This window comes from Protopterus annectens, chromosome 1.part0, assembly GCF_019279795.1.
Source record: "Protopterus annectens isolate FY-2018-M chromosome 1.part0, PAN1.0, whole genome shotgun sequence".
Taxonomy (NCBI): domain Eukaryota; kingdom Metazoa; phylum Chordata; order Ceratodontiformes; family Protopteridae; genus Protopterus; species Protopterus annectens.
Window position 1 is genome coordinate 1,838,369,642 of NC_056725.1, and position 24,166 is coordinate 1,838,393,807.

Sequence of the window (24,166 nt, forward strand, 5' to 3'; positions counted from 1 at the left end):
GAGGCACCACACCCTAGTCAGAGTAGGACTCGGAGGAGAGGAGTGGAAGTTACACTGTCAAGTGAATGACCAGCATGTAGTTTAGAGAAAAATGACCATTTATTAATTCTGTATTCATTTTTAAACAATCCCCTTATATGCTTGCAGTTATTAAGTATAAAACTGTCAACACACACAATATTGTCCTGAAGTATATGTACTGCATCCATCTGTAACAGTACTATGGTCTGTATAATTAAGGTTGAATTGAAAGGAAGTGAAACATTCTTTCAATTACTACATTTTCTCTGTGTTTCTTACTGAAGAAAATTCACAGACTGTTACATGCAACTTAGATATGCAAACCATAACAGTTTAAAGTAGAACCTAGACTGAAAGTGTATAGGAAGATTCCAGACATTACCCCTTCCCTGAACAGACAAGCTGAACACACATAAAAATGAAACAATTTGAAGGAAATCGCAGCACTATTATTTATAACTTGTTTAAAGGAAATATTGGCACAGAATGAGAATTCTGATATTCATAAATATTTAAACAAACATATACTAAGCAACTGAAATGTCTTGCAGAGTATTATTAGTCATATCAGAAATGTTTAGGAAATAAATGTGAAATACAGGTAAACAGCAGTGGTCTTATATCATATCTGTCTAGTGGATGAGGAGATTAGTTATAATCATGCACAACACAGGAGACTGAAATCACTGGTTGAAGCCACTGTTAAGTAGGCATAAAGTAATAAATGCAGTATTCTGTCTTTAACTTATTTTATCGATCTAGTTATCTATTGATCTAGCTATCTATATATCCACATATATATAAAACTGCATGTATTTATAAAGCATAGTAATTGAAGGCCTAAAGTATTTCAGAGTATAAATGCAGTTATTTTACGTTAACTGATACACACACACACACATATACAATATAGGTTCATAGGTTGGTACTAGGCTACCGGCCCTAGGGCCTGTACAAGCCTAGCCATAACAATTCCCTGGCTATATATATATATATATATATATATATATATATATATATATATATAGACATAGATAGATTCACTTTATAATATTGAAATACTAAAATGTTGAATTTTAGTATTTCAAGACTATAAAGTCAAAAGTGCAGTTACGTGAAACTGCATAATATCGACTGCAGAAATGTTGAAGCCGCCGTTGTGTTGGCGCGTTTGTGACATGCCATGCAGTTTGTGGATTTAGCTGGGGATTCAGGTAAGTGGTGTTGTTGTAAGGGTATTGGGTATGGATTTTAGTGTGTGTGAGTGTGTGTAGTGGTGAGTTTATGCATTTGTGTGTTTAGTGCGACCTTGGAGTTAGTATATATAAGTAGTGGGGGTGTGGGGGGGGGGGTGCAGCATTTATTTGTAAAGGGCAGATTTAGAACAGCATTGCAACCCAATGCATATCAGACACAAATATGAAATGTATTATCATTTCTTATGTTACTACAGTGGAGCACAAATGTAAATCCCACCACAACTAGATAGCAATGCATTCATTTTTTCCAAGTATGCTTAAGTACTCCCATAAATTTTGTTTTAATTCAGTAAAGACTTATAAAAATAACAGTGATTGATGATAATAAACTGAATGCTGTCTAACATTATGTGTGAATTTATTCTCTGTATTTTTTGTCTCTCCACACCTTTTTCTCTCCTTTTCTTATTTTACTTTTAACTTCTTTTGTCTTTACATATTTTCTTTCCCTCACATTTCTGTTATTTTTTTACTGATCCATATTCCTCAGCAGCATCCCAGCTGTGTGCCTCCCAGGTTAGGAAAAGTTCACTGTCTGCTCGTCTAAGAATGTCTTCTCATGATTGGGCAGGTGGCACCAGTCATGTAGGTACCTTCGCACTTGGCAGCTTGTCAAGCCTCACCAAATGAGGGTCTTGGGACCAATGTCTTTAGCCAGCTGAGACTTCTCTTCAGTGGGGTGCAGGATTCACTGCCCCAGCTGGCACTGACCACCATGTCAGCACAGGTTCCTGCCCCCTTGGCATGGAGATCCTCCACTGCAAAACCAAATTCCAGTAAAACTGTTTGAGGCATTGTGGACTGAGGACTGTTGTTGGGTACCACTTTTCTTCACCCCTTCCTTCCCTTACACTATTGTGTGCACCCTCTTACCTACTTCCACTTACACTACCCTTTTGTATATAAAACATTGAAAAAAAAAATAGGTGCGCTAGTCCCCGACAAAAACACAGTGCCCCCCATCCTACTTCTTCTAGCACAGCCCTTTTGATGCATTCCTGCTGTATTTCTCTCTTTTTCTTTCTCCTTTGTCATTCTTTTCTATCTCGTCCTTTCCACTCTTTAATAAAAAAATAGGGTGTGCACATAAGGATACAACTATCTAAAACATATTGAACCTTTTTTTTAAATTTAATAGCAAAAGCTGCACAGTCCACTGCTTACGTAGGTGTACCAGTGCTGTTTGTGGATAGCGGAGACACAGGTGCGAAACCCAGGACTATGAATACCACCCTATATCTTCCTTAGTTGAAGCATACGATATAACCCCTGAAAAGCCTCAGCAAATACTTCATTACGATTGTTTCTACATCGATGACATGCCCCCCCAATTTTTGTGGTGTAGGGTTCCTGCCCCAACATCTCTGAGCTCTATGAATGTTATCTTCAAGGTCATAGAAACTTGGAGAAATGGGATAATTGTTAAAAATAGGAAACACCTTATTCCTCTTCCTTGAGTTTTATGATCATGAATTAAAGTGAAACTCTTTTGTGACAAACTGTGAAAAACTGTGCTCTGACCTCTAAAGAAGTGAAATGTCAATAAAATGAGGAAGCAATCTTACATAAGCAATATTTTTAGAACTCAGTAAACAGCACAGAGTGAACAGTACCCCTCCCAAAGTCATGACTCGTAGCAAATTGTAATATATTTGAGTTTACATGTTTTCCATTTGGAACTGAAATGCAGGGTGGATTCAGCTTTGAAGCACTGAGTGGCAAACTCTGGAGCATCTGAAGCAATGAAAAACAATGCCCTAAACACAAAAGAGCATGGATGCAAGCCCCACCACACCTCCTGATCTTGTGTGTGTGTGTGTGTGTGTGTGTGTATATATATATATATATATATATATATATATATATATGGGTCCGCTTCTAAATCTTGAAAGCTCATAATCTTCATATTCAAAATTCTGAAGCCAAGATTGCACTCCACAGAAGGAAATGGCAAACATGCCATTATGTGCTTCATGAGTGCCTGTTGTAGCCATAGTCATGTTCCCTTTTAATTTGCTATACAACAACATAATTCATCTTAGAGTGGTGAAGTGCGATCTTGGAGATGATATATTTAAGTAGCAAGCGGTGTGGGGGGCACATGGGTGCTTGCCCCTCTACTAATAGTTGGAGTAAACTAATATGCCTTATCTTTTATTTGTTTTTCTATGCACTTCTGGTGGCATATAGTAAGTGTTACTATCCTGTAGTTTTTTCAATATTATGAAATTCAGCATTTTGAGTTTTCAGTATTTTGAACTTTCAAGATTTTGGCTTCAGTATTTTGAATTTCAAGATTATGAGCTTTCAAAATGTAGAAGCGGACCTATATATATATATATATATATATATATATATATATATATATATATATATATCTATATATATATATATATATATGCATATATGGTCTATATTACACAGATGGACGCTTAAATGTTCGAATCTCGAAAGGTCGACCTTTAGAGATCGAACAGTCGAACGTTCGAATATGTTTAAAAATTAAGAAAAAAAAACTAAAGTGAAAAAAAAAACTAAGGGGTGTAAGCAGGGGGGCAAGTCTTCCTGCACCCCCACAACCTCCGCTACTTAAATATACCAACTCCAAGATTACGCTACAGTGTAGGGAATGGAAATTTCCCATTTCCACACTGTAATTCACTGAAGTGCGATCTCGGAGTTGGTATATTTAAGTAGCGGGGGGGGTGTGTGGGGGGTGCAGGGGGGTTTGAAACTCCTGCTATAACCCTTTCCTTTTACTTTTTTTTTTTATTTTCTTACATATTCGAACATTTAACTGTTCGATCTCTAAAGGTCAACCTTTAGAGATTCGAACATTTAAGCATTCATCTATGTAATATCGACACTATATATATATATATATATATATATATATATATATATATATATATATATATATATATATATATATATATATATATATATATATATATATATATATATATAAAGATGTGTATATATATATATATATATATATATATATATATATATATATATATATATATATATATTTATATATCATTGCAGCAGCCTTCCTGTGTCCTGAAAGAGTGTTCTTCAAACTATCTGGAGATATACAGAGCTGAGTATATTTTTCTTCTACTTCAGAGTTGTGTACTGGTAATTGTTGTTTGACTAATTTTATATCATTGCTGGCTGACTTCAGAGTTGTGCACTGTTATTTTTGCTTCACTGTATAGTTTTTCAGATCTCTGCTGAAGGTGTTGGTTTTCCCATACCCACCCTTCCTATTCCTGTGCTGTTGTTTAAATTTGGAGGCTTTTGCAGTTGCCCGCCCCCACTGTAGATTTGATCTGGGACACTCCCCCCAGTCCCATTTCTTTACCTCATTCTACCTAATAGACACCTTCTGCATTGTTTTTAGTCATTTTTAATTTAATTGCATTTTTTAAACTGTTTGGCGCACCCCAAGCTTTCTGTGTTGGAGGGAAGCCTTCTAGCTTATCAGTGGGAGTGGTAAGCACTAGGTAACCTATCTACCACATAAGGAGTGGTTCTGGCCCAGAAATTGTATTTATTGGCCATTTGGGCAGTTTTTCCTTCTCTCTCAACTTCCTGATTTAAAAGCCCACATTTGCACTTGTTTCCCCCTTTCCTGTAACTAGTTTAGTCCAGATACAGATTCTTACTTTTAGCACTTGAATTTGCTTATTCATGATCAGCATTTGTTCAGAACTTGTAAGCACTAAATAACCTACTAATTACTACAGCACTCAACCTTTCTCATTACCTAGAGGAAAACAGTTTTGGTACTTACTTTCCTCACTTGCTTAGAGAAAAACAGCTCTTGTACTCACTTTCCGCACTTGTCTAGAGGAAAATATTTTTTTATTCAGGCATGTCCGAGGATCAGCTTCCATTGTTCTCTCCTGTCTATCTGATGAATCTGGGCATCTTTGGGCAATGTAGAAATTGCCTCATGTACACAGACAACCCTCTCCTCCTACCACCCAACACTACAACCTGTGAGAGATGCACTTATCTAGCCAAACTGGAGGTAAAGCTCTCTTCAATCCGGACTGAACTTGACAGTCAAGAGGAGAAGGTAAACACTTGCACCACACCACACCCATCACATAGTCTCACTAAATCTACACCACCAAAATCCACACATAGAAACACAAAAACATTCGCAGAAGCTCTCAGTAATAATCTGCTCAAGCAACAGAGACCTCCAAAGCAGAAATGCAAGCATCCTCCACCCCCCAACACAACCCAAATGACACATAGCTCGCAGACTCAGTGTACCACTCAGCCACAGCCAATAAGGCAAAACAACGTACCCAACACACTAGTCATAGGTGACTCTATAATCAGGCACACTGATGTCCCACTCACCAGGCTAAACAAGGAGAAGGTTACTGTCAGCTGCCTGTCGGGTGCCAGGATCCACCACATAACCCACGCACTCAGGTCACTCCACAACAAGTACAAATATGACTCTGTCATTGTCCATGTTGGTGTGAATGATCTGAGACGTACCTCCCTGGACTACATGAAAAGAGACATGGAAGAGCTCTCCGATCTTGTAGCCCAGGGAGGTATGACCCTAGCCCTGAGTAGCATTCTGCCATCACCCAGAATGATGCCGCAGTATAAGGATGAAATGATTGACTTCAACAATTGGCTAAGCTCCTGGTGCCATTCTAAAGGGATCCAGTATCTGTCTGCCTGGGATGACATGGTCGACAGACCACGATGCTTTGCCACAGATGGCTTGCATCTGTCACCCCTGGGATTCCAGATACTGGCTAAGGTTCTTGCCACCCCTATAGTGCCTTTTTTTAGGCAAGGTTCAAATGACAAATGCACCACTGTAACAGGAACAGGCAAGCAAAACTGAGGGTGATGCTACTCAATGCTAGAAGTCTAAATCTCAAAATGCACTCACTCGAGGCACTCCTTAAAATGGAGAACATCGATATCTGTGCAGTAACTGAGACCTGGTTCAAGGCTCCAGAGAGCACCCCTGCACTACCAGGCTATAACCCATACCACACTTTTCGGCCATGTAACCTGGACCGGAACACCAAAGGCGGAGGTGTGTCCATATTCATTAAGGATATCCACACCTCCAGGCTAGTTGCTCAGCATAATGCAGCCGAGGTTATCCAAGTGCAACTAACTCTGGGCAAAACTGCAATCCAAATTGTAGCTTGCTACAGATCACCCACCATGCCCCAGGATTCCCACTCCTCTTTTCTTGATGTACTGGAAAATGTTAGGGTTCAACCAAACACCCTAATAATGGGTGATTTCAACTACCCCACCATTAACTGGGAAAACTACTAATGTACCAACTCCTTCGCTCAACGCTTTCTGGAATTCATAAACTCTAATGCCCTGGATCAACTAATCCACACCCCCACCAGGGGCAACAATATCCTAGATCTAGTCATTACCAATATGAGTGACCGGTGTTCCACACCTGAAGTCACCGCCTCATTGGTCCAATCCGACCATAAGCTAATTACCCTAGATATTCACATCCTGCCCCCACCCCCCCATTAAGGAAACTATGGCAAAAAAATTCTCCAAAGCCACCTTCATGCTTCTTAAGACAGAAGTGGTGAACTTCATGACACCCATGCAGATGGACAATACAGTTACAACTACTGAATCCTACACAATTGCACTTTATAAGCACTTACATGAGTGCATGGATTGTGCTATCCCAAACAGAACCAAGACGCTATCCTCCAAAAAAAGGAAGCCAATCTGTTGGTCCCCTGCCATAAACAAACTGTACAACAGCAGGAAGAAACTCTTGCAAAAGAGAGTAAAATCCCACAAGTGGAGGAGCTCCCTGGTCAGCCTCAGTAAGAAGCTGCGATCCCTGATAAAATCCTCCAAAGCTAGTTACAAAAACAAAATCGCCACTGATTCTAAAGACAACCACAAAGCATTCTATAGCTATGTCAAGAATCTCAATGGCAACACCCAGATCTGCTCTGAGTTACAGCACAATGGCACTAAATATACAGACCCAATTGATATTGCCAACTTTACCCCGCTCTCACCCCCTAAAGCGCCCATCTCTATACCGGAAGAATGCAAACTTCCTGTAATCACAGCTGCACAGGTAAAAACCACACTCTCCAAAGCCAAGAACACAGCATCCATGGGATCAGACAACATCCCAGGCTGAGTTCTACATGAACTACAGAACGAACTGGCACCCCACCTAAGTACCATGTTCAGTCATAGCCTCACCTCAGGCTTTGTGCCTGCTGAATGGCACATAGCAATGGTTATCCCACTGCACAAGGAGGGAGCCACCATGGACCCTGGGAACTACCACCCCATTAGCCTGACGAGCCTGGTCTGCAAGGCCATGGAACGTATCATCATGGAACTTATAAACAAAGACATTGGTAATGTCCAAACTCTGGATCCCACCCAGTTCGGGTTTGTAAAAGGCAGATCATGTCTCCTAAACCTGATAGACTTCTTTGAAGCAGTCACCAAAGCCGTAGACAAGGATAAGGTGGTTCACACAGTCTATCTAGATCTTGCCAAGGCTTTCGACACCATAGCCCACTCTGGAATTATGGATAAACTCACTAAACTAGGTATAAATCCCTATGTCACAAGATGGGTTGCCAAATGGCTCACTGACAGAACCCACAGTGTGAAAGTAGCAGACTCCAAATCCAACTTCAGACCAGTGACAAGTGGAGTACCACAGGGTTCAGACCTGGGACCTCTCCTGTTTGGTGTCTACTTCTCTGAAGTACAGGTTAACACAGAAGGTCTTTGGCTAATGAAGTTCACAGATGACTGCAAACTAGGAGCCATAATTGAAACTCCTAACGATGTGGACATCCTACAAAAGGGCCTCACTGAGACAGATGCCTGGTGTCAAATCCATGGCCTCAAGCTCAATGCCAAAAAGTGCATTGTCATCCCCTTTGGTAAAAACTCTGTACCCATGAACTACAACATAGGTGGTAGTATACTTAACACTGAAAGTGTGATAAGAGACCTTGGGACACAGGTGGATAGTAGTCTCTGCTTTGATAATCACATCGCCACAGTAGTCAGAAAATCCTTCTACGTGGCACACCTCATCACAAAAGGTTTCTCATCCAGAAAAAAAGAGGTCATTGTTCCCCTCTACTCATCACTCATTAGAGCCATTATAGAGTATAACGCCCCTTTTGGTATCTACCTCACAAGACATCTAGAACAACTGGAAAGGCAGCAGAAATACCTCACAAAGAGGATTAGCGGCCTCATACAGATGCCCTACGCAGACCGTCTCAAAAAACTCCAGCTTTACTCCGTCGCATATCGCCTACTTAGAGGTGATCTCTGCCTAACATACAAAGCTATGTCAAACCCAGAGCTGTTGGACATGCTCCACTTAAAGGAATCCCAATCCCTCCAAGCTACATACTCTAGGGACCTAAACCTTGTCACCACAATAAACAGAACATGCTAGAGGGATACATTCCTGTCCCAGAGACTTCCCACACTCTGGAATAAACTACCTATCTATATCAAACAAAGCTCCTCATTAACACTCTTCAACAAAAATCTTGATGATTGGATGGGAAATAGGAAATTCACCCTGGGGATCACCTCTGTGGCTCTGTTCGACAGTGGAACAGGAAAATATTTTTCTTGGGTGGCAAAAGCCAGGGTACCTTCTAGGCTGGGCTTGTATAGGCCCCAGGGCCGATAGCCTAGTACCTACATATGAACCTATACACTACACACATATATATATATATATATATATATATATATATATATATATATATATATATATATATGAATATGAAAATGTATGGGTCTATATTATAACATCGAAGTCTAAAAACATTGAATGTTATAATAAGGACCCCAGTCAATCGAAACACCAGAAAACCGAACAGTCAGAATAGTGAATTTTTTCCCAAGGAAAAACATTGCTGTTCTGACAAACATACACACAACCCATGCACACCAAAATAAATAATCCACACACATACACTTCACAAAACCCTACACTAAACCAGACATACACCACTAGCTACCCACTTACCTTAACCCAACCATAACCCTAAGGTCCCTAACTATCACACACTCACCTTACCTGCTCCCTAACCCTAACTCACCTACTCCACCCTAACCCTCACGTCCACACAATTGCACATTTACCTGACCTGTGCCCTAACCCTAACTCACTTAACCCACCCCTAACCCTAAAGTCTGTCACTACCACACACTCACCTCACCTGCACCCTAACCCTAAAGTCCCTAACTACCGCACACTCACCTTAACCCAGTCCGTTCGCTCACTTACCCTAACCCGGTCTGTAACCATCGCACCACACTTACCTGAACCCAATCCATAACCTCCGTTCGCTCACTTCCGTAAACCAGATCTGTAAGCATCGCACCACACTGCTGTAAATAGTGAAGCCACAGACCACCGAAATCTTACCCTAGGTACTGGCTATTGCTTTCCACAAATATTTACTTTCCTGGACACCTGTCTAGCAGAGCTACTGATGTGATCCCTGGGGTGAATTTCCTAACTCTCATCCAATCATCAAGGTTCCTCTTGAAGAAGGTCATTGAGGTGCTCTGCCTGACATGTATGGGCAGCCTATTCCAGGGTATGGGGAGTCTCTGGGTCAGGAACCTATCCCTTCAGCATGTTCTATTCATCATGATGACAAGGTTAATATCCCTGGAGTGTGTGGCTCAGAGGGATTGGGATTAACATGTCCAATAACTCTGGGTTTGACATGGCTTTGTATGTTATGCAGAGATCGCCTCTGAGTAGGCGATATGTGACAGAGTATAGCTGGAGTTTCTTTAGACGGTCAGTATAAGGCATCGGCATTAGGCCTGTGATTCTTTTTGTGAGGTATTTCTGTGGCTTTTCTAGTTATTGCATCTGTCTTGTGAGGTACATACCAAACTGGGCATTTTATTCTATAATGAGACTAATGAGGGATGAGTACAGAGGGCCAATGACCTCCTTTTTTCTGGATGAAAATCCCTTAGTGATGACATGTGCCATGTAGAAGGATTTTCTAACTGTTGTAGCTCTCTGGTTATCAAAGGTGAGACCACTATCCACTTGTGTCCCTAGGTCTCTTATCACACTTCCAGTGTTTAGTGTACTGCCACCTATGTGGTAGTTCACAGGTATGTTGTTTTTCCCAAAGGGAACAACTGTACATTTTTTGGCATTTAGCTTGAGCCCATGGCTCTGCCACCAGGCATCTGTTTCAGTAAGACCGTTTTGTAGTATATCCACATCATTTGGGGATTCAGTAATGGCTCCCAGCTTACAGTCATCTGCGAACTTTGTAAGCCAGAGTCCCTTAGTGTTGGCCTGTACTTCAGAAAAGTAGATGTCAAACAAGAGTGGTCCCAGGACAGAACCCGGCGGTACGCCACTTGTCACTTGTCTGGAGCTGGATTTGGAGTAGGCTACTTTTACAGTGTGTGTTCTGTCAGTAAGTCAGTAGTCCCAACTGAAAAAAGGAAGAAGTCTCCAAAAAGAAGGGAATCCACTTTGTACTTGCGGAGTGAATTGTGTACTGATCTGAGATTAGGGAATGTAGTGGTGGATGTAACTCAAGAGGGTCCATCGAGACTTTCTTTTCAGTCTTCGCAGAATAGCTTGATTGTCAGGTTGTGTTCCTTCTTCTATGAGGAAATTAATGTTAATATAACCACTGCACTGGCAATAAAACAGCAGGCAGTTTGCCATTTATTTTATAAGTAGCATTGCACATTTTAAAGAACTCATCTGATAAGCTGATATTTTAGTCATGCATTGACAGAAAGGATGGAGAGATTAGCTTCACTGGCTATTATAAGGGAATACCTTGAAGTCTGTCTTAAATGGCAGTACTGAATTTAGTATTGAGATAGCATTGAGAGAATATCTCTTTTCTTATTACAGCTAAAATCCAAGACAAAAAATGAACCAAGAAGAACAATTAAGGAAGCAGGCAATCAAGCCAATACCATGATATGTGTAGAATCCAGTCCAACCTTTTATTGAAGATTAAGTGCTTTTGTCATTAACTCTGACTTCCTCAGAATAAACATTACATGAATCAAAAAGTTTAAATACCCTCCCTCAGCACTTAATTGCTTACATCATTTTCTACTTAAATAGACTGTTAAAGGAACTGTATAAAAGTAAGTTAAAATAATATGCACAGTTTTTTTTTAAATAATTGACAAACACATCAAGCCATAACCTGTAAGTATCACATGAAATACATGAATTTAAGCTTCAGTTGTGCCATAATACTGACCCTGTCATTAAAGCCGAGGTCTTACACTTATATTAAGCTTAATTTGCCACTTTAATTCAAGAAATTCAAGATAATCATCCACAGGACCCCCCCCCCCCCGAGACCCTAGGTCAACATGGTCAATTGCACAAAACTTAAAATTATGTGGGGGAAAGATATCAGTATATTGTTATATATTTGTTTTATTTCATATTGGTGTTCGTACACCATTTGTTTAAGGGCCCTTTTAGTTTTCCCCACATAAAATCCATCACAGAAGTCACACTTGACCACATATATCACTGTTTTTCAAAAGGGGTGGTATATGTGGCCAAGTGTGACTCCTGTGATGGATTTTATGTGGGTAAAACTAAGAAGGCCCTTAAACAAAGGGTACATGAACACCAATAGGAAATAAAACAGAAAAATAACAAAAATGCTTTGTTTAAGCATATTGATATGTTTCCCACACATAATTTTAAGTTTTGTGCAACTGACTATGTTGACCTAGGGTTTCGGGGGGGGGGTCCTGTGGATGATTATCTTGAATTATTTGAATTAAAGTGGCAAATTAAACTTAATGCAAGTCTAATACCCGGCCTTAATGACAGGCTCAGTATTATGGCACTATTGAAGCTTAAATCCATGTATTTTATGTGATACTTACAGGTTATGGCTTGACATGTTTGTCAATTATTTTAAAAAAACTGTGCATATTATTTTAACTTACTTTTATACAATTCCTTTAACAGTCTATAAGTAGGAAATGATGTATGCAATTAAGTGCTGGGGGAGGGTATTTAAACTTTTTGATTCATGTAATGTTTATTCTGAGGAAGTCAGAGTTCCTGAAGCAAGTGCTTCAATAAAAGGTTGGGTTGGATTCTACACATATCCCTGGTATTGGTTTGGTTGCCTGCTTCCTTAATTGTTCTTCTTATCACAGCTACTCATCCCTAGTGACCTTCTAAACATATGTTCAAGATATTTTGTCCAGCTGTTATTTATAAAAATCTAATGGTTACAGGAGATGTGTAGAACCACTGGTTAGATGTTAGTGCTCTCTACTTTGCAAGCAGTTGTAAGGGTTCTTTCTCATCTCAGGGATTTCTATCAACACACTTTTCCTATGTATAATAATTGATATAGGGTTATTTGTATCAATTGGGGCAAGCATTTCTTATTGTTTGGCATTCCAAGCTATACTTTCCTTCACTTTGATTGCCAGTAATTCTATCAGAGGGGGTTATGTTTGCAGGACTACTCATTGTTTTGCTGTGGCTTAATATAAAACAAACAAAATGAAACAAAAACAAGTCACCTGTAACACTGATAGGCAATTTTACTAATGGTGCCAGTAAAGGCAGTATTTTTTGCTGTAGGGAGTTTTTTTTTTCTGTCAGGCATTACTTTATGCTGGTTTGTTGTTATAATGGTTCATTTCTCTTTGGAGCAATTCTAGTTGTCATTTTTTGTGTGCATTACTTTTGAGCGTTCCTTTATTGTCAACAGACTTTCTCTACAGAATTTTACTGGCAGCTATAACAAAGAAGACTTTGCCATTTGGGGGGCATAGCAGTTCAGTAGTTTTGCGTTACATGACAGACGCTTGCCATACTTTAATTATTTCAGTTATGGGTGTTTTACATTTAATGATTATCATTTTCAGTTAACTTTAATTAGCCTATTCTGCTAAAGCTATTTGATTATTTTGGCATTTCATGGATGCATGTTTCTTTTGTTTAAGGATGTAATATTATTTATTTAGGAGTCTGCCTTTTTCTATATTCTGTTTAGTTCTTTGTTCTAATTTGTTTATGCTAGGTTTTTAATTTACATTCAGGTATACACTTGCATATGCTGATACAGTACACACTTTCAGCAGTGTTGTTATTAATGCAGATGAGGAATTTATTCATCTGTTACTCTTACAGTGCTACACTTTAATCAACTTATTTCTATAATTCACCATATTTCATGTTACTGGCTTGCCCTTGTGGTTAGTATCCAGGGCTTTTATTTAGCAGGATATAGGTGCGATCCCTAAGTCTACAATCACAGTCATTCCTGTGATTTTTAGTTCTCCTTCACTTATAGGATATTTGGCCCAAATTAATGAGTTTCAGTTTTTAATTCCTTAAGTTACACACTCATGTATCAAGTTATTTTCTTCTGTTTTAGGTTTCATGTGTCCCATTACAGCTTTCTGGGGATATAAGCACTTTGCTTATAGTGAGCATTTTAAGCTCATATTTCTTTTCTTTTCTTTGTGTGTGCTCTTAATATTTAACATAATAAGGGTTGTAATTATTATATTTTTTCAGCACCTTATAGGTTCATAGGTTCATAGGTTGATACTAGGCTATCTGCCCTGGGGCATTTACAAGCCTAGCCAGAGTGTGTTTGGCTTTCACCACCCTTCTTAGATTAGTTGACTGTGCCTCTGTATAGTAGGTCACAGAAGATAGCCCATTTAATGTTAGTTTACCATGCCTATGTCTAGCAGTGACACAGAAGAGATCCCAGGGGTAAATTTATGATCTCCCATCCAAACGTCAAGATTCTTCTTGAAGAGGGTCATTGAGGGGCTCTGTCTGACATGGATTGGGATTTTGTTCCAGAGTGAGGGGAGCCTCTGGGATATGAATCTGTCCCTCCAGCATGTTCTATTTATTTCTGTGCTGAGGTTTAAGTCACTGGAGCGTGTAGTTCTGATGGATTTGGATTTCTTGACATAGAGCATGTCCATTAATTCTGGGTTGGACATGGCTTTATACGTCAGGCACAGATTGCCGCTAAGTAGGTGGTAAGCAACTGAGTAGAGCTGGAGTTTCTTTAGCCTAACTGCATAGGGCATCTGTTTGAGTCACTTGATCCTCTTGGTGAGGTACTTTTGGGGTCTTTCTAGTTGTAGCAGGTGAAATATTTGCTCCACTGAAAGTGCTAATTAAACCAGTTTTTTTACAAGTTGCCGGCTCTTATCGGTTTTTATTTTGCCTTTCTTTTTAACAAGTAGTTGTAGCAGGTGTCGGGTAAGGTACATCCCAAATGGGGCATTGTATTAAATTATGGGCCTGATGAGTGATGAGTAGAGGGGCACAATGACCTCTCTTGATCTAGATGTGAACTCCTTCATGATAAGGTGGGCTATATAGAATGTCTTTCTAACCACTTTGGCAATGTGATTGTCAAAGGAGAGATTGCAATCTACTTGGGTCCCCAAATCCCTAATTACTTCTTCCGTACTTAATGGATTACCACCTATGTGGTAATTTGTGGGCACTTTGTTTTTCCCAAAGGGGATGACTATGCACTTTTTGGCATTTAGCTTTAGGCCATGGCTCTGGCACCAGTTATCCGTCTCTGTGAGACCTTTTTGAAGGAAGCTTGTGTCAGCCGGTGAGTCGATTATGGCCCCCAGTTTGCAGTCATCTGCAAACTTTGTCAGCCATAGTCCTCCTGTGTTAGTCTGTACCTCAAAGAAATATATACCGAACAAGAGAGGTCCCAGGACTGAGCCTTGTGGGACGCCACTTGTAACTGGTTTAGAGTCTGACATGCCACCTGCAATTCTGACCATATGGGTTCTATCCCTAAGCCAGTTTGCAACCCATCTTGTGACATAGGGTTGAAGTCCCAGAAACATTGGTAGAATTAGTACAGGCTATGTACAAGGACCCAGTGACTCAAGTACGAACAGTGTTTGGCCTCACTGAGGGGTTCCCAGTGGGAGTGGGTGTACACCAGGGTTCAGCTCTGAGCCCACTGCTGCTCATACTGGTAATGGACTACATCAGCAAACAGGTTGGAGGGGACAGATCAACAAAGCTGCTGTATGCAGATGATGTGGCAGTACAGGCAGACTCTGAGCTAGAACTTCAGCAAAGGATAGGAGAATGGAATGCAAATCTGAAGGCACATGGGATGAAACTAAGCACAGGTAAGACAGCGATAATGGCAGCAGATTGAGGAAATCAGAAGAAGCTGAGAATAGAGATAGAAGGAAAGATAATGGAACAGGTTAACAGGTTCAGGTATCTGGGAGGGGTGGTTGAGGAGAAGGGAAGTCTGAATGAAGAGGTCAAAGCTAGAATCAGAGGGGCTGCAGCCAACTGGCATAGAGTATCAGGTGTAGTCTATGACAGAAGAATGCCAAAGAAGCTGAAAAGTAAGGTGTACAAGACAGTGGTGTGACCAGTACTACTGTATGGTACAGAAACCTGGGCAGTAAAGGCAGAACAGTTGAGGAAGCTAGAGGTGATGGAAATGAAGTGCCTGAGAAAGGTGGTAGGATGCACACTGCGGGACAGCCGAAGAAATGAGGACATAAGAGCAGAAGCCAAAGTAGCTCCAATTGCAGAAAAGATCAAAGAAAACAGATTACGATGGTATGGGCACATGTGTAGAAAAGCATAAGACAATCTGGTGAGGGAGATTTGGGACAGACAGGAAGAAGGTAAGAGGAAGCGAGGGCGTCCAGCAAAGAGGTGGATGGATTGTGTGAAAGAAGATCTGTGACAGTCAGGCATGAGTGTTGAAGAAGGCAGGAGAGTGGCACTGAATCGAGAGAGTTGGCGACAGTTAATACGATACCCCGACCCCATGTAAATGGGAAAAAGGGGATGATGATGATGATGATGATGATGATGATGATGATGATGATGATTTAAGCTGGTGAGATTATTTATGATGCCTGAGTGGGGTATTGTGTCGAAGGCTTTTGCAAGGTCAAGGTAGGCTGTGTGGACTACCTTCCCTTCGTCTATGGCCTTGCTGACTGTTTCAAAGAAATTGACCAGGTTCAAGAGGAAAGATCTGCCCTTAACAAAGCTGAATTGGGTAGGATCCAGTGTTTGGAGGTTCCAAATGTCTTTGTTTATGAGTTCCATGATGATACGCTCCATAGCTTTGCAGACCAGGCTAGTTAGGCTTATAGGGCGATAGTTTCCGGGGTCCATTGTGGCACCACCTTTATGGAGTGGGACCACTGTTGCTGTACGCCATTCTTTGGGTACATATCCTGTTGTAAGGCTGAGACTGAACAGTGATTTTAAGTGAGGGTTCAGTTCTTCTTGGAGCTCATGTAAAACACAGCCCGGGACACTGTCCGGTCCCATTGATGCTGTGTTTTTTGCTTTGGAGAGGGCAGCTCTCACCTGTGCATCTGTGATGTCAGGGAGGCTACACTTTGTTGGGATAGTCATTTGCTCATTTGGGGGGGGGGGGTTTGCACTGATTCTGTCTACCAGGATGTTGGCAATGTCTGTGGGTTCAGTGTATTTTTTGTCATTTTGCACTAACTCAGAGCATATCTGAGAGTTTCCACCCAGGTTTCTGACATAACTAAAGAAAGCCTTGTGATTATCTTTAGCGTCTTGTGCAATTTTTCTTTCGAAGCTAGCCTTAGATGATTTTATGAGGCATCGTAGTTTCTTGCTAGTACTGATCAGAGTTGACTTCCCTTTCAGGGATTTTGCAGTATCATGTAGTAGCTTCCTCCTTCTTTTGTACAGCTTATTTATGGCTGGGGTCCACTAGACAGGTCTCCTGTCTTTGGAGGAGTATGTCTTGGTTTTATTTGGGATAGCACAATTCATGCATTCCTGTAGGTATCCATAGAATGCGTTTGTAAAGGATTCTGTGGTTTGGACCGTATTTTCCACTGGCCCTGGGGCTTTGAAGGATTCCACCTCAGTTTTGAGAAGTGGAAAGTTTGCTTTTGAGAAGTTTTTGACCCTGGTTTACTTTGCTGGGGGTGGGGATGGGATATGGATGTCCATAGTGATTAATTTATGGTCAGATCTTACCAATGAGGGGTATACCTCTGGTATGGAACATAGAGTCCCCATGTTGGTGATGATCAGGTCCAATATGTTTTCCCCTCTTGTGGGAGTGGTGACCAGTTGTTCCATAGCATTTGAGTTTATAAATTCTAGGAACCGTTGGTCTAAGGTGTTGGGGCTTGAGTAGTGCTCCCAGTTTATGTTTGGGTACTTAAAGTCACCCAATATAATGGTGTTTGGAGAGACCTTCATATTCTCCAGTGTCTTCAGGAAAGCCGAGTGGGGTTCCTGAGTTTGGGAGGGTGGTCTGTAGCAGGCTACAAACTGGAAGGCAGTTTTGCCCACTGTTAGTTGCACATGGATGGTCTCAGATTTTTGCTGATTTACCTGATCCAATATTATATTTAGCTCTTCTTTTCTTAATTGTTTAAGTATGATAATCGCTGAAGTTGTAGATGACGTGGTCACAATTATGTTCTCATCCTGGTAGGATACTTCAGGATCATACTTGACTTCCTAGGTATTTTTCTCTGACAATTGTGATTCTCTTCTTCCTGCTCTCTTACCTCCTTTCAGGAAGTATTAATTATTTTTTTTTATTTTGTCTAAATCTATCTAGCTATATGTATATGTGTGTGCATATGTGTGTGTACATAGATCTGCGATGGAAAATTATAAAACCAGATGAGAGGCCAAGGTGTTGCTTGAGAACATTGCAGCATCTCACCAAATTTTTGGTTGTACCACAGCCAACATAAGCTACCCCTAAAACCTATAATTTTTTTTTTCATTTTGCTTAAATAAGTTAGTAGAAGGAGTGCCTGTTTAGGAATTATGATGCAGGAGAGCTCTGTCAAAAGGACACTCTGACAAGGTTTCTGAATTACCTCCAGTTTAAAGACACCCTAGAAGGTAGAGTCAGGAGGGGGCAATTGAGCCAGTGCCAGAGGAGACTGTGGAGACATCAGCACTGATGGGAGAACATCTGTTCCTGCACACAGTGCTCCTGATTCACACTCTATAAAGAAAGAGGTAGGCAGCAGAGGAATATTTAGACTTTTTTAGATATGCTATCAGAAGGGGGTAGAGCAAAGCTATTTGACTTGCTTATTGATTAGGGTTATCAGTCAGTACAGGCTCAATTACCAGTTTTTTTCAGATGCTTGTACCCCGACTCTATAGGCTTCTCAGTCTTTCCTCCTACTTCCTTTAAACAACCAAGTTACCAATGAAGTTCATAATTCATTATCAGGTGCTAGCTGCCTTTCTCCCGGATAAGCTAACATTTCTCATATACCACCCTCTATTAAGGTTAGAGTTATAAAAGGTGATTATAAGGACATGTTTGACTTAAGTGGGTAGTGACGCCGTACAACAAATTTTGGATTCTCAGGATACAGGAAGTATGGATTTCACAACTGACCTAGCAGTCCTAGGGAAGAAGCATCTAGACAAAACTCGGGCTAGGAACTGGGATAATTGGGTTTCTGGATTCTTATGTTTCATAGCCATAATACAGGAGAAACCTAACTAGGCACTTCCTCTACTCTCTTATTTTAGCAACATGAAAGAAATGCAAGGTTTTAGGGAAGCTTAGGTACAACCAAAAATATAAGTTAATGGTCTTTGTTTATTCACTTAGATGAAAAGATAGGGTTGTGGATACATATGGTTGATACGTTCAGGTCATTGGCTTCAACAAGTCTCAAGGAAGTTTGTAACAGATATAAAGCATGTTGGGCTAATAATAGTGTATATGAATGGTCCTCTTGCAGTTCTCCTCACATGTTCTGACTGCAGGAAGGATCACCTGTTTTTGAGTTATTGGTTCAAAAATGAAAATACATTCAACAAGACTGCTAATTCTTCTGAATCAGTTTTGTCAGGGGTTAATTTGGATATTAGGACAAAATGGGGCATCGCTTTTTGAGACTAGAGGGGTGATGTTTTGTTGAGGACTTCCCCTGCAGGAGATACACTTATGTTTCCAATAAAAGTGGAGATTTGTGGTGATATTTTAGTAGCATACCCCACACTTTGGCTAAACAGTAGTTGATTACTGTTTTTTTCTATTGATTTCCCCTAAAAGCTTGTTCCACTGCCAAGTTCTAACTTTGTGCCAACCTTTGATCTGTGTCAGGCAAATCTGAAGTTCTTTTAGAACTCATCAACAAGGAACATGCAGCTGGAAGGGTAGTAGACCCATTCCATTTCCCTCCTTTTACACCTTTTGAGGTGTCTCCCTATGTTTGCTACCTAAGGCATCATCAATCACCTTTCTCAATAGGTTCTTCTGTCAATGATGGCATTAGTAAGTCAGATTTCCAAGTAGAGTACTCCTCCTCCTCCATGGAAGATGCTATAAGCATCATAGGTTAGTTCCTTGACCCTTCTCCCTATCTGGCCTGAGGAATGGCCCTTTACAAGCCATGACTATAGATGGAGACTTCTACTTTGACAGAGCAATTCCAATGGGGTGTTTGGTTACCTGTTCTACCTTTGAAAATTTTAGTTTGTTTTTTCCTGGGCATGGCAGCAGTGAGTGCCATCGCAGTTAGTGATCCATTACCTGGATAACTTTCATTTGTTGGTAATGCTACTGATAGAGCCAAACAAGACTTATTTTTTTTTTCATTATTATACAGCAAAAACCAAATAGCCACGGCACAGACCAAGAATTATAGCAGGCATGGTCCAACAGAACAATAGTAAAAATAAAAAAATCTTTAATACCAAACTTTTAACACTTAAGCACTTTTGTCCTAAATTGTAAGACTTCTTCAGAAGTGCAGAATAACAACCATTACAAGTTTAAAAAATAAATATTGGCAGTTATATCTTAATGCATTTAGTGGTCTAGGGTTGCATGAACAATGTTCTATTACCCATTTGGTATAATTGAAAGGTAGACACAATTTTATTTTAATGTTTATTTTAATGTTGATTTCATTAGTTACAATAGTTTTATACATATACATATACATATACATATACATATACACTTTCTAGTATTTAGTTATCGGGAAGATTTTATTAATGTGTATATAATTTAATTAATGTGCATATGTCTTTAAACTTTTGTGAAGACTACTTGTCATGTGACTTTTATGGCAGAATATTTAAACTTGTAATGTTTGTTACTCTGCACTTCTGAAGAAGTCCTACAATTTAGGATGAAAGTACTTAAGTGTTAAAAGTTTGGTATTACTATATGAAGAGAGACACGATTGAACTCTCAGAGTACAAGTTCCAGGCAGGTATGACCCTAGCCCTAAGCAGCATCTTACCTTCACCAAGAATGATACCACAATACCAACAAAAAACAAATGAGTTCAACAACTGGCTTAGTTTCTGGTTTCATACCAAGGCATCCAGTATCTGTCTGCCTGGGATGACATGGTTGACAGGACTCGATGCTTTGCCAAAGATGGCCTTCACCTGTCACCACAGGGTTTCTGGATTCTGGCCAAGGCTCTTGCCTACCCCATTATGCCTTTTTTTGGAAATGTCCCAAAGACAAACCTTCCAACTTAAAAGATCTGTCAAAAAGCAAATTGAAGGTCATGCTGCTTAATGCTAGGAGGCTTAACCTGAAAATGGACTCACTGAAGGCCCTCCTTGCACTGGAAGATGCTGATGTCTGTGCGGTCACAGAAACTTGGTTTAGGGCAGTGGACAGCACCCCTGCCTTGGCTATATCTCATTCCACGCATTTTGACCTCAAAATGAGGTCAGAAAGACTAAGGGTGGTAGTGTCTCTATCTTCATTAAGGACAGGCACACCTCCAGACTGGTTTGCCAGCATGACACACTGGAACTACTCAAGGTACAACTGACAGTTGGCAAGACACCCATCCAAGTTATAACTAGCTATAGACCCCCCCTCCATGACTCAGGACACCCAATAGTCTTACCTGGATCTACTTGACTCCATCAAGGTACCCCGTAACACCCTGATCCTTGTAGACATCAACTACCCCACCATAGACTGGGTGAACTATTCTTGCACTAATGCACTCTCTCAATGATTCCTTGACTTCATCAATTCTAATGCAATAGACCAGCTTGTCTCATTCCCCACAAGGGGAGATAACATTCTGGATTTAGTTCTTAGCAACGTGGGTGACTGATGCACCACTCCCATAATATTTTCTTCTCTGGTGAGATCAGATCATTGGATTATCTCATTCAAAATTTCTCCGCCCCCCCAGCCATAGGCAAGCTAAAACATTTCTCAAAAGTTGACTACAACCTCCTAAGGGGGGGGGGGGTATCTGTGGCTTCACACCACCACCCCGACAGAGAATGCAGACAACTATGCTGAACAGTATGGCAATGCAGTATACAAGCATATGTACAACTGCATGGACTCAACCATACCCAACAGAACTAAAACCTGCTCCTCAAGGAAACACAAACCTGTTTGGTGGATATCCCCTATCAACAGACTTTACAATAAAAGGAAGAAACTGTTGTCCAAGGGTAAAAGGGAACAAATTCCCAACTGGAAAAACTCCCTCCTTGGACTAAACAAGCAAATTAAATCACTAGTGAAAACCTCCAAGGCCAGTTATGAATTGAAACTAACCTCTGTAACAAAGGGAAACCATAAAGTCTTCTTCAGTTACGTCAGGAACTTCCATGGCAAAGCCCAGGTTTGTTCCCAATTAGTACTTAACTGTATCACTTACAATGATCCTGTTGACATAGCCAACCTGCTAGCAGATAGGTTCAGTGCCAGATGCTACAGGCCCTATCCAAGGCAAAGAACACTGCTTCCATGGGACCTGATAGTATCCCAGGATGTATTCTGCACCATCTCCAGCAAGAACAGCAGAGTGGAGAGCTGCCATTGTCATCCCCTTGCACAAAGGTGGTGCCACTACTGACCCTGGAAACTATCACCCCATTAGCTTGACAAGTCTGATCTGTAAAGCAATGGAACTTATTATTTTGGATCTCTTAAACAAAGACATAGGAAATCTCCAGTCACTTGACCCAACCCAGTTTGGATTCGTCAAGGACAGATCTTGCCTGCTGAACCCAGTTGACCTCTTTGAGACTGTCTCCAAGGCCCTGGATGAGGGAAAGTAAGTACATACAGCTTACCTTGATTTGGCCAAGGTGTTTGACGCAATCCCCTACTCAGGCATCATCGAAAAGCTAACACAATGTGGTGTAAATCCCTATTTCATCAGGTGGGTGGCCAACTGGCTCACTGATAGGACTCTCAAAGTCAAAATATACACCTTTTCCTCTGATAGCAGACCTGTCACTAGTGGAGTTCCCCAGGGATCTGTCCTGGAACCCCTACTGTTTGGCATCTATTTCTCAGAAGTCAAGGCAAAGATAAAAGGCCTGTGGCTGACCAGGTTTCCAAACAACTGTAAGTTGGGTGCTGTCACTGACTCCCCAAATGATGTTAACATACTTCAAGAGGGTCTCACAGCAGCTAATGACTGGTGCCAAAGTCAAGGCCTCAAGCTAAATGCCTAAAAATGTATCATCACACCATTCAGTAAAAACATGACCCCTAAGCATACAACCTATAGTGAGAGACCTGGGCACTCAGGTTGATAACCTCACATTCAACCATCATGTTGCGGCAGTGGTCAGAAAAGCCTTTAACTTGGTTCATCTCATAGGTAAAGGGATTGTATCCAGAAAAAAGGAGGTTATTATCTCTCTATAGTCTGTTCTCATTAGACCAATAATCGAGTATAATGCCCCATTTGGGATGAACTTCTCCAAACATCTGTACTGACTGGAAAAGCCACTGAAATACTTCACAAAGAGAATCCATTTTCTCCAACACCTGTCCTATACTGATAGGCTCAAATCACTGTCCCTCTACAAGGTATCGTACAGATTGCTCAGGGGTGATCTTTGTCTCACCTACAAGGCAATCTTGGACCCTGCCCTACTAGAGATGCTCTATATCTGTAAGTATAACTCCTCATGCACTTCCCGCTCAAAAGGCCTGAATCTCATATGTGATATCAACAAAACCTGCTGGAGTGACAGGTTTGTCTTCCAGAGGCTGCCCCATCTCTGGAATAGACTTCCCATACACATCAAACAGAGCACCTTGCTGACCCTCTTAAGTGCAACTTTGATGAGCGGATGGGACACCACAAATTTGTCCCAGGGGTTCCACCTGTGTCCTTCATTGACAGGGGTGACAGGTGCTGACTGAGGTTTCTTTTTGAGGATAAACTCTTGGCTAGGCTTGGAAGGGTCCCAGGGCCATTAGCCTAGTAACTTCCTATTATTCTATTAAACATTTTTTTTATTTTTACTATTGCTCTATTGGACCGTGCCTGCTATAATTCTTGGTCTGTGCCGTGGCTATTTGTTTTTTGTTGTGTAGTTGTTCTTGGGCTTTACCTTATTTTTACATTTTTTTCCATTACTATGTCAAGAACTAGGTGCTCCATTATTGGAGAGCAAAGAGGAAGGACTGGTTAAATCCTTGGTGCTTTTGGGTCTTGATGCTGATGTTACCTTTTCCACTTTTACGTTGCCACCACAAAAATTGAATAAGCTTAAGGATCTCATAGACATTTTTTAAGGGCAAAGAAAGTCATAATTCTGCATGTTATGTAGCTCCTTCCTGGGCCTCCTTATTTTGCATTTAGGATATTTGGCATGGCAGGACCTTCACTCAGTCCTGGCTAACCAAATTAAAGGTAGCAGGCAGAAGCCCCACTGGGTATGTGTTACACATTGGGCAAAGGCGAGTATCTGCATTTGGTGATTATTTTGGTGAAGTACAATGGCATTATTTTTGCAGAAGGCTTTAGTTTCTTCT